The sequence below is a fragment of the Lissotriton helveticus genome, chromosome 8 (assembly GCF_964261635.1).
Source record: "Lissotriton helveticus chromosome 8, aLisHel1.1, whole genome shotgun sequence".
NCBI classification, from domain to species: Eukaryota; Metazoa; Chordata; class Amphibia; order Caudata; family Salamandridae; genus Lissotriton; species Lissotriton helveticus.
Genome location: NC_136069.1, coordinates 1562093803 through 1562102388, shown reverse-complemented (window position 1 = coordinate 1562102388; position 8586 = coordinate 1562093803). Strand labels below are relative to the sequence as shown.

General features: G+C 41.2%; 1 long non-coding RNA gene across 1 annotated transcript in view; it reads right to left on the bottom strand.

The window, feature by feature from the left end:
• Positions 1-591: 591 nt before the first annotated feature.
• Positions 592-8586, bottom strand: part of LOC144772055 (uncharacterized) — a 249186-nt gene continuing 241191 nt past the window's right edge. Inside the window, exon 4 of the long non-coding RNA XR_013599622.1 lies at positions 592-796. This is a non-coding gene — a long non-coding RNA (uncharacterized LOC144772055). The remainder of the gene's footprint in view (positions 797-8586) is intronic.

Genomic DNA, 8586 nt, shown 5'->3' with positions numbered 1-8586 from the left:
ATTCCCAATACTACCACACAGACAGCTGACCCTATCGGCAACTTGGTATTTGATTTGGCAGAGGTAAGGTGCAGGATTGCACAGTGCAGCCTGGATAAGGCCGCAGGGCCGAACAGGGTCACAATAGAATATATTGAAAGTCATAGCCAAGGTGGGCCCGCTAGATTCCCGAAGAACAAGCATTTGCAATGCAATCGGTCTCACCTTTGGAACCTTATATGTATTTAGCTATGCATCACATCAGCCTGGGTGCTGAAACATCTACTGTTCTTTAACATGGAGGGAAAATAAGCATCAAACTGCGTGACACACCAGGGATGGGAACAATTGCAGAGAAATATTGCCTGTCAGCTGGAAATGGTATAGTCCAAAGCTCTGTTTTTAATATAAAACCAGGGCCTTTGGTGTACATATCACTGAAAATACAAGGTTTGAAAAAAATAATTATTGTCTACGGGTGCTCATGGAAGACAATTTCTGAGACTGCAATTGCGATTCTCCTATTAACATGACCAGAGAATCTGGACTTCATTAAAGACACGGAGGCTAACATTATGCATTAATCCTTTAATGCCAACTCACAACAGCCGCTTACATTATAAAGGAACAATAAAGAACCAGATGATATCACGCCATCAATATAAGCCATGAGCAGGAGTAGAGCTGCCTCTTTTAAATGCGAACGAACGATGAGAAGTCTAATCAAGCTGCAACTTGGAACAAGGATGGTTAAGAGGTTGAAATCCATGGAAGGAAGTGAAGCAAAAACCCGTGGAGATCCATTAATTCGAATTATCTGAAAATAAAATGAAGAACATCAAAAATTGAACTGTTGAAATATGAGGAGAATTCAGAAAGTTAGCAATAACATTCGATGTAAGAAAACTTTAATTTGAAAATTGAATACATATCAAAAACATTAAGTGTTATTAATGTCCAATTGAATAAAATATCCAAAATATATATACTCCATCCAAGGGGGGGAAGGGGGGGATAATGTTAGCCTCCGTGTCTTTAATGAAATCCAGATTCTCTGGTTATGTTAATAGGAGAATCGCAATTTCATTACAAGACAAGGAGGCTACATTATGCATGTTGGTAGCCCTGAATAACAGCATCAGAAACATGTTCAATAGGTTTGCAGTAATGATGCGCAAAGGTAGAAGCATTAGACCAGTCTGCACACTTAAGAATAACATCCAACTTACCACCACACCAAAAAGATTTGCTGGACGTAGCACTTCTTAGAGAGTGAGCCTGAAATTTAGAAAGATCAATACCAGCAAGGTTCATAGCTAGATTAATCCACCCATCGGTTAATACAAAATGTTGATGTTGTAGAGTGGTGAATCCTGTGTATGAATTTGGCATCCCTCCTCTGTGTGTTCCCGGTCGCCGTCCGTCCATGGAACACGGCGACCGGGAACACACAGAGGAGGGATGCCAAATCTAAGCGCACCGCTTGTGTTTTAAAAACCAATCAAACAACTCTAGTCCTTGCATTTTGGATCCCCTCCCGGTAGAATCTGACACGTACACGTGTCTAGTCTCTTTATGCTTCCATCTATGCGCTTCAGTGAGCGCCTACGTCATAACCTAGTCGTATTCCCAACCCGGATCTGAGTATTTTTGGATTACTTACACTGTGATCTTCTTTCGATTCATACACAGGATTCACCGCTCTACAACATCAACATTTTGTATTAACCGATAGATGCCTGGGTCTTTACCAGCCCTGAAGAGTCGTGTTGACTCCACTTTTGAACACGACGAAACACGTGTCGGCTGAATGTGGATCCAAATAAAACGTCTTTGGGAATTTTGAAAATACAAGATCTGCTGTTGTTCTTCACTTTATTGTCATTACTGTGTATCATGCTATTTTACTGCCTTGTGGTTGCGAGAGCTTTGCTGTTTTCTTATCACTAAAGAGATAGTGGAGCTTCAATCGAGGGTTGCTGGCACGGAGGAGGCAACTCGGCAGATGACCACTGCTGTCAAACAACATCATGACTCGCTAATCTCAATGCAGCTGAAAATCGAAGATTTGGAAAACCGCAAGCGGCGGAATAATCTGAAATTATTTGGCATCCCGAAGGGGCAAGAAGGGACTGACCCGAGGGGGTTTGTGGTACAGTTAATGCAGAAGGCTTTTCCGGACTTGGGAGATTGGGACTGGGACTGCCAGATGCAGAGGGCACATAGACTACCATTAGTACAGCAAAGGCAGGATGCTAGATACATGCGCCCCTTTCTTATTCATTTTTGCAATTTTTTGCTTACACAAGCAGTTTCATTGAAAGCCAAACCTAAAACGCCTATCTCAGTAGAAACATATAGTATTTTTTTTAGGTCCGATTTTTGCAGCGAGACAATGGAAAGGCGCTAGAAACTAAGGGTATTGATTGACCCACTAAAGGCAACTGTGGTACAGGCGTACCTACAAGAAACGGCACACTTGAAAGAAACGGCACACTTGAAAGTAATACGGGATGGACAGTCATATGTTTTTATGTCTGAATATGAGGTTAAGGAAGCACTTTGTAGATGGCAGAAAGGAGGACAGGACAAGGAAAAGGGTCCATGACCAGACCAGATTAATACTTGGGATGTGCTATTTGGAGGCAGCTCTTGGGGATATCGCTTTATGTAGTATTTTGGAAATTCTTTTTTTTCTGCTCCTTTTGTTCTTTTTCAGCTGTATATACAGACTGGACTTTATTTGGCATCAGATAAAATGTTGTATTGATTACTGGGAATAAGGTCTCGGGGGGCCACTGTGGGGACCAGAGTCTCATTTATCTGCCAAAACCAGCTTAAAGAAGAGGAAGATTCCTCCTTCTAGGAGTTGGGGGGTGGGGCTCCCTTTTTTGGGGCTGGGGTGGTGGGGGGAAAGGGAGAGGGCAAAAATGGGGGAAAAATAAAGGTAAAGAAATAAAGAACCAGAAGGCTAGTAAAGTAGTGGAATACAGCAATAAAACAAAAACAATAATAATGGAGGGTATGGGTGGTAGTGTTGATTATATTGTTTTTCTGAATGGCTCAATTTAAGTTTAAGTGTTTAGCATGGAACGTGGCTGGATTGAACAGTAGGACTAAGAGGCAATTGGTAACAGAGGAATTGAAAATGTATGAACCCCATGTCGCTATGTTGACGGAACCACATCTTTCGTATAAAGATCGCGGGTTACTGAAGCAGCTAGGGTACGAGGTGATAGTGTGTACTACGCAATGCCCCTCTATATGGGGGGTCGCTATATTGAGACATAAACTGGCGGAGGGGGTAATCGGTAATATAATGGCAGATAAAGGTGGTAGGTGGGCAATGGCTCAGATAAAGATAAAGGGAAGAACATATTTATTTTGTGCAGTATATGGCCCGAATATGGATGATCCTACTATTTTTGATGCAATAAATGCAGAGATGTTAAATTGGGAGGGGAGAGCATTGGGATGGGCGATTTTAATTGCATCATGGATTATAACATCGACACAACACGACAGGGGGCATTTCAAAGAATGAGGAGGACAAGAGCTGCAATAAGGGAACTAGGGTGGTTGCAGGTGGTTAGGGATGTGTGGAGAACTCTATACCCTAATATACCAGTGTATACTTATTTTTCAGCTCCACACAAATTATACTCTCGTAAAGATATAGCCTGGGCCACCGATTCTATTGTATGGTCCTCTGATATCGAAATCTGTCCAAAGGTGACTTCCGACCATAACCCCATACTCCTTACTTTTAAAATTCCAGAAGAGAATAAGGTAATCAGACCCTTTTCATTTCCTAGATATCTGCTGGCTGATGAGGAATATGTGGCTACGGTTAGGGGTCAACTAGAGATTTTTTTTAAGGAAAATGTAGGAACAGCTCCTCCTATAATTGTGTGGGACATGTGCAAAGCAGTTGTTAGAGGTTATACCCAGCAATATATCTGGCGACAAAACAGGGAATGAACAAATGTCACAAACATAACTATACTAGAGATTCGGAAGGTGGAGGATCTACATGCAGAGACTGTTATAAAAGGTTCGGAGGATATTGAGCGATTAAGTTATAGGTTAATTGAACTACGTTCAGCCCTAAAGAAAATATGGAGAGAAAAAAATGTGGCAAGCTATAATAAATTTCGCCTATCACAGTATGAATTTGGGGAGAGTATAGGTAAAGTACTCGCTTATAAGTTGGCAGACAATCGGGCTAAGGCTCATATTAAAACAATAAAAGGACTAGATGATAAAATATATGAACAACAGCAGCAGATATTAGAACAGTTTGTTTTTTATTATAAAAAATTATACACTCCAACGATTCAGCCTTAACAAGATGATATCTACAGATATATTCAAAATAGCTCTATAAGAAAAATGGGGAGAGAGGAATCAGACTCTCTTGTGCAAAGCATCTCAAAAAATGAGATAGAATTAGTAATGGGTGCATTACCATCAGGGAAGGCTGCGAGAGAAAATACCATTCCTCTAGAATTTTATAAAATATTCAAGGATGTAATAGAGGAAATTGGAGCTAAGGGGAGAACTCCTGACTCAAGGCATATGACTAAGATAATTTTTTTTCTAAAGAAAAATAAACCAGCTGAGGAATGTGGGTCTTACAGACTAATTTCATTGATCAATGCAGACGCAAAAATATATTCTAAAATTTTAGCTAACTGCTTGGCTCCTATAATGCCCAATTTGGTCTCCCCTCATCAACACGGGTTCAATCAAGGGAGGGACACTACTGCTCATGTAAATATGTCAGTAAGTGCATTTGACCTTGCAAACATCCGACCCACCCCACTCGGTATGATTTTATTAGACGCAGAGAAAGCCTTTGACCGAGTGGGGTAGGAATTTTTGTGGGCTACGATAGCAGCCTTCGGGATAAAGGGCCAATTTTTAAAACAGATACAAGCACTATATTACAAACCATGTGCTAAATTGGCTTACTTGGGGCTGCAGTCATCCATTTTTCCCGTATTGTGTGGTTCTTGCCAAGGATGCCCTCTTTCACCTTTATTATTTGCTCTTTATATAGAGCCATTTATTTCTGTTTTGCATAATGATGTGCAAATAAGGAATTTTAAATCAGGTGTGAATCCTTTGAAGGTTGTCGCTTATGCGGACGATATAGCGGTTTTCTCAACAGAACCGGGAGAAGCACTGAATACTATAACTGAAGTAGCGGGACAGTTTGGTTTAATTTCAGGTTATAAATTAAATGCTAATAAGACGTAAGTTCTCTTTAATTATAAACCTGTGATACCAGTACCTGGTACTTGTCAAATGGTTATTTACTTAGGTGTCAAGATAACAGCATGGATTGACGTATATTGTCACTGACTTATGATGCCTTATTAGAAGAGACGAATAGGACTTTAAAAAATGGCATAAGTTACCGATTGGGATTATTGGTAGAGTTAACATAATTAAAATGAAAATTCAGCCTAAATTCCTGTATCTTTTCCGTTCCATTCCATTACGCGTTTCAAATATATTTTTCAAAAAATTGGATGGAATATTAGGTATTGTTATATGGGGATATAGGAAGGCACAACGAGAAATAGATTGTTTAAAACTTCCCTTTAGTCAAGGTGGTCTAGAGATTCCAGATTTTAAAACATATTTTTGGGCAGCTTGTTTTATCCGTTTGCACAGCTTTATTAATCCAGCCAACACTATCTTTGGCAATAAGTTTATTTTGGGGGCCGAGAGCCATATGTTTTTATACAGACTTAATGATCCTAACTATTTCAAAAGGGTAAAATGTAAGACCATAGGAGACGATGTATGTGTCTGGTGCTCAATTCTGGTAAGTAAAAATATTTCCTGTTATCACAGGGAGCTACCTCTGTGACAGAATCCAGGATTACCTGAGATATTCCATGACTCTGTACGTAGGAATTGGGCCAGAAACTGAGTTAACTGTATGGGAGATATGTACGACTACAATGGCTTTGTCTCATTTGGGAGTTTACAGAAACTGTAAATGGGCTGGACTGTTCCCATGAGGCACAGGGTCAAGACTGATTTGCATATGGCCATGTCTGAACTGGGGTGGTGTGGAGTCCAGAAAACAATGGATTTAGGCCCAGATCTCTGTACTGGGGAGAATGTATGACTGTCAACTGTTGTTTTTGCATTTGTCACCCCGAGTGGGACGGGTATGCTCAGACGTGAGTCCCGTGCTCTCCACACCACTGGAGTCAAGCTATCCTGGCTGATGACAGCTGATAGCCAGAAACCGGTCCTAGGATGCTTGAGTCCGGTCCAGGAAAGACATGGTTTAGCAGTTCGGCTGGACTGTTCCCATGAGGCACAGGGCTAAGACTGATTTGCATATGGCCATGTCTGAACTGGGGTGGCTTGGTGAGCAAAATAACAATGGATTAAACCCAGATCTGTGACTGGGGGTGAATGTTTTGCCATTGTGCAACATTCCGTCCATCATCTTGTTTGTTTTCACAGAGAGACCCAAAAAGCCATGCAAGACAGAGTGATCGAAGGGCTCTGTCAAGGTTGCCCTGTTTTAGATCATCTAGGGAATGAAATACCTGGATTCCCAAGTATCTAAATGTAATAGATGCCCAGTTTAGGTCTGAATGGTACCACTGGGAGTCTGGGCAATGCCCCTGCCATGGGAAACAAGTAGGTTTTACTCTTGTTAACTCGTAGCCCCGACATATGTGCAAATCTCCCCATAAGTTCCATGGCTATATCTGAGCCGGCCACGGCGTCTTTCAAATATATCAGGATATCATCAACATATAGGGAAATTATATACTCATATCTCTCTATAGTTAGCCCCATCCTGTTCCCTCCCCGCCGAAACAACGCAGTTAATGATTTGATTGATATAAAAAAAGCAAAACGACAAATGCAACGCAGCATCAGAGAGACTAGCTAAGTGGGGATACCTGCAAAGGATTATATCGTGGGATCTTCTCCGGTGGCCATCAGGCAAGAAAAGTGAAACGTAATGCAGAGATGAGTTACCGTAATCTGAAAGGATAAGGACAAAGGATAAGAAGACGACCAAGAAACGAGACTTAAAAAGAGAGAGCGCTTAGGCAGTAGTAAGGTACTTACATCTAGTGCCGGTCAAACGGGCCGTCAAGTAGCTCCCCCACGGATCCTGCTGAGGGTAGGACTGCAGGGCACAAGGATCAATATATACCAGAATTACCGGGCTGTGAAAACAGAAATGAAAGACACCTGATAATCTCCGGGAGAAACTAGAGTGTCACCTCAGTGTGTGCGTGGGCCAAAATTGTCGGCCATGTTGGATTTCTCACAATAATGCAGAAAGAAGGAAAGATGAATACCAAATGATTAAACGATTTATAAAAATAGGCCTAAATAGGTCCTCCCAGTTACGCATACTGAATGTAAGTAAATAGTGCTGGAAAACCGAGAATTGCCAATAAAATGCAGACAGGAAGTGCTGAAACAGGGGGATAAGCATAGTAAAGTGTCGGCCATATTGGAATAACCACCAGAAAGGCAGATGTCAAGAAGAACTAGGGACTGGTTGAACCAGCCAATGACAGAATCGCAAAGCAAAATAAGACCGGGAAAATAGTAGACTCTAAAAGGAACAATGATTCCAGTCCCCCTAGAATGGCCTATGATGTAACACAGTAAATAAAGATTTAGAAGCCTTCCCTCATCAGATAAGGGTATTTTCCCAATGGAGGGATTCATTAAGGCCAGTACTAGCAGTCTGAAGGGTAAAAATCCAAAAGGCTTCTCTCTTAAGCCTCTGTGCATCCATGTTGCCATCTTTCGGATAATGAACCAGTTCCAAAATAAGCCATTTCAATTCTTGTACAGTGTGTTGTTTTTCAAGCCAATGAGCAACCAAGGGTGCTCCTGCCCTTTTATTGCGAATCGAGGATTCATATGCACTGAAGCGTGTACTAAACTCTGTACTAGTTTCGCCAACATAGCCTCTATGGCAGGAGCAAAGGATAAGATATATCACATTAGCCGTGTGACAATTCGTCATCTCCTTAAGAGGGAATGTTTTCTTTCCCCATTCAAGTTCAGAGGTAACAATAGGTGCATCACACGTGTGACAGATGCCACATCTGTGCATCCCAAATATAGAGTTAGACCCAGTAATGGATTTCTGAGCCAAACCGCTTCTTTGGGTCACTGAAGCTCTGACCAAAGTATTTCTAAGGTTTTTATTCCGCCGGAACGCAAAGAGTGGTTTTTCAAGGACTTCAACAGTTTTGTCTGGGTTCAGAATGTGCCATTGATAATTGATGATTTGACGGAGTTTGTCATTAAAAGTGGAGTTGGTCGTCACCACTACCAATTTATTATCATCTTTATTCTTGTCAGAACCAAAGAGGGCCTCTCTGTTGTAATATTTCGCCCTTTTGTAAGATTCTTTGACTAATCTGTAAGGGTATCCTCTGTTTAGGAACTTTTTTTAAGTTGGGATGCATGAAATTCAATGTCGCTGATGTTGGTACAATTTCTACAGAGCCTCAAGAATTGGCTAAACGGTATGCTATTCTTTTGGCTCGTGGATGGTAACTTTCATAATACAAAAGAGTATTCCGAGCAGTGGGT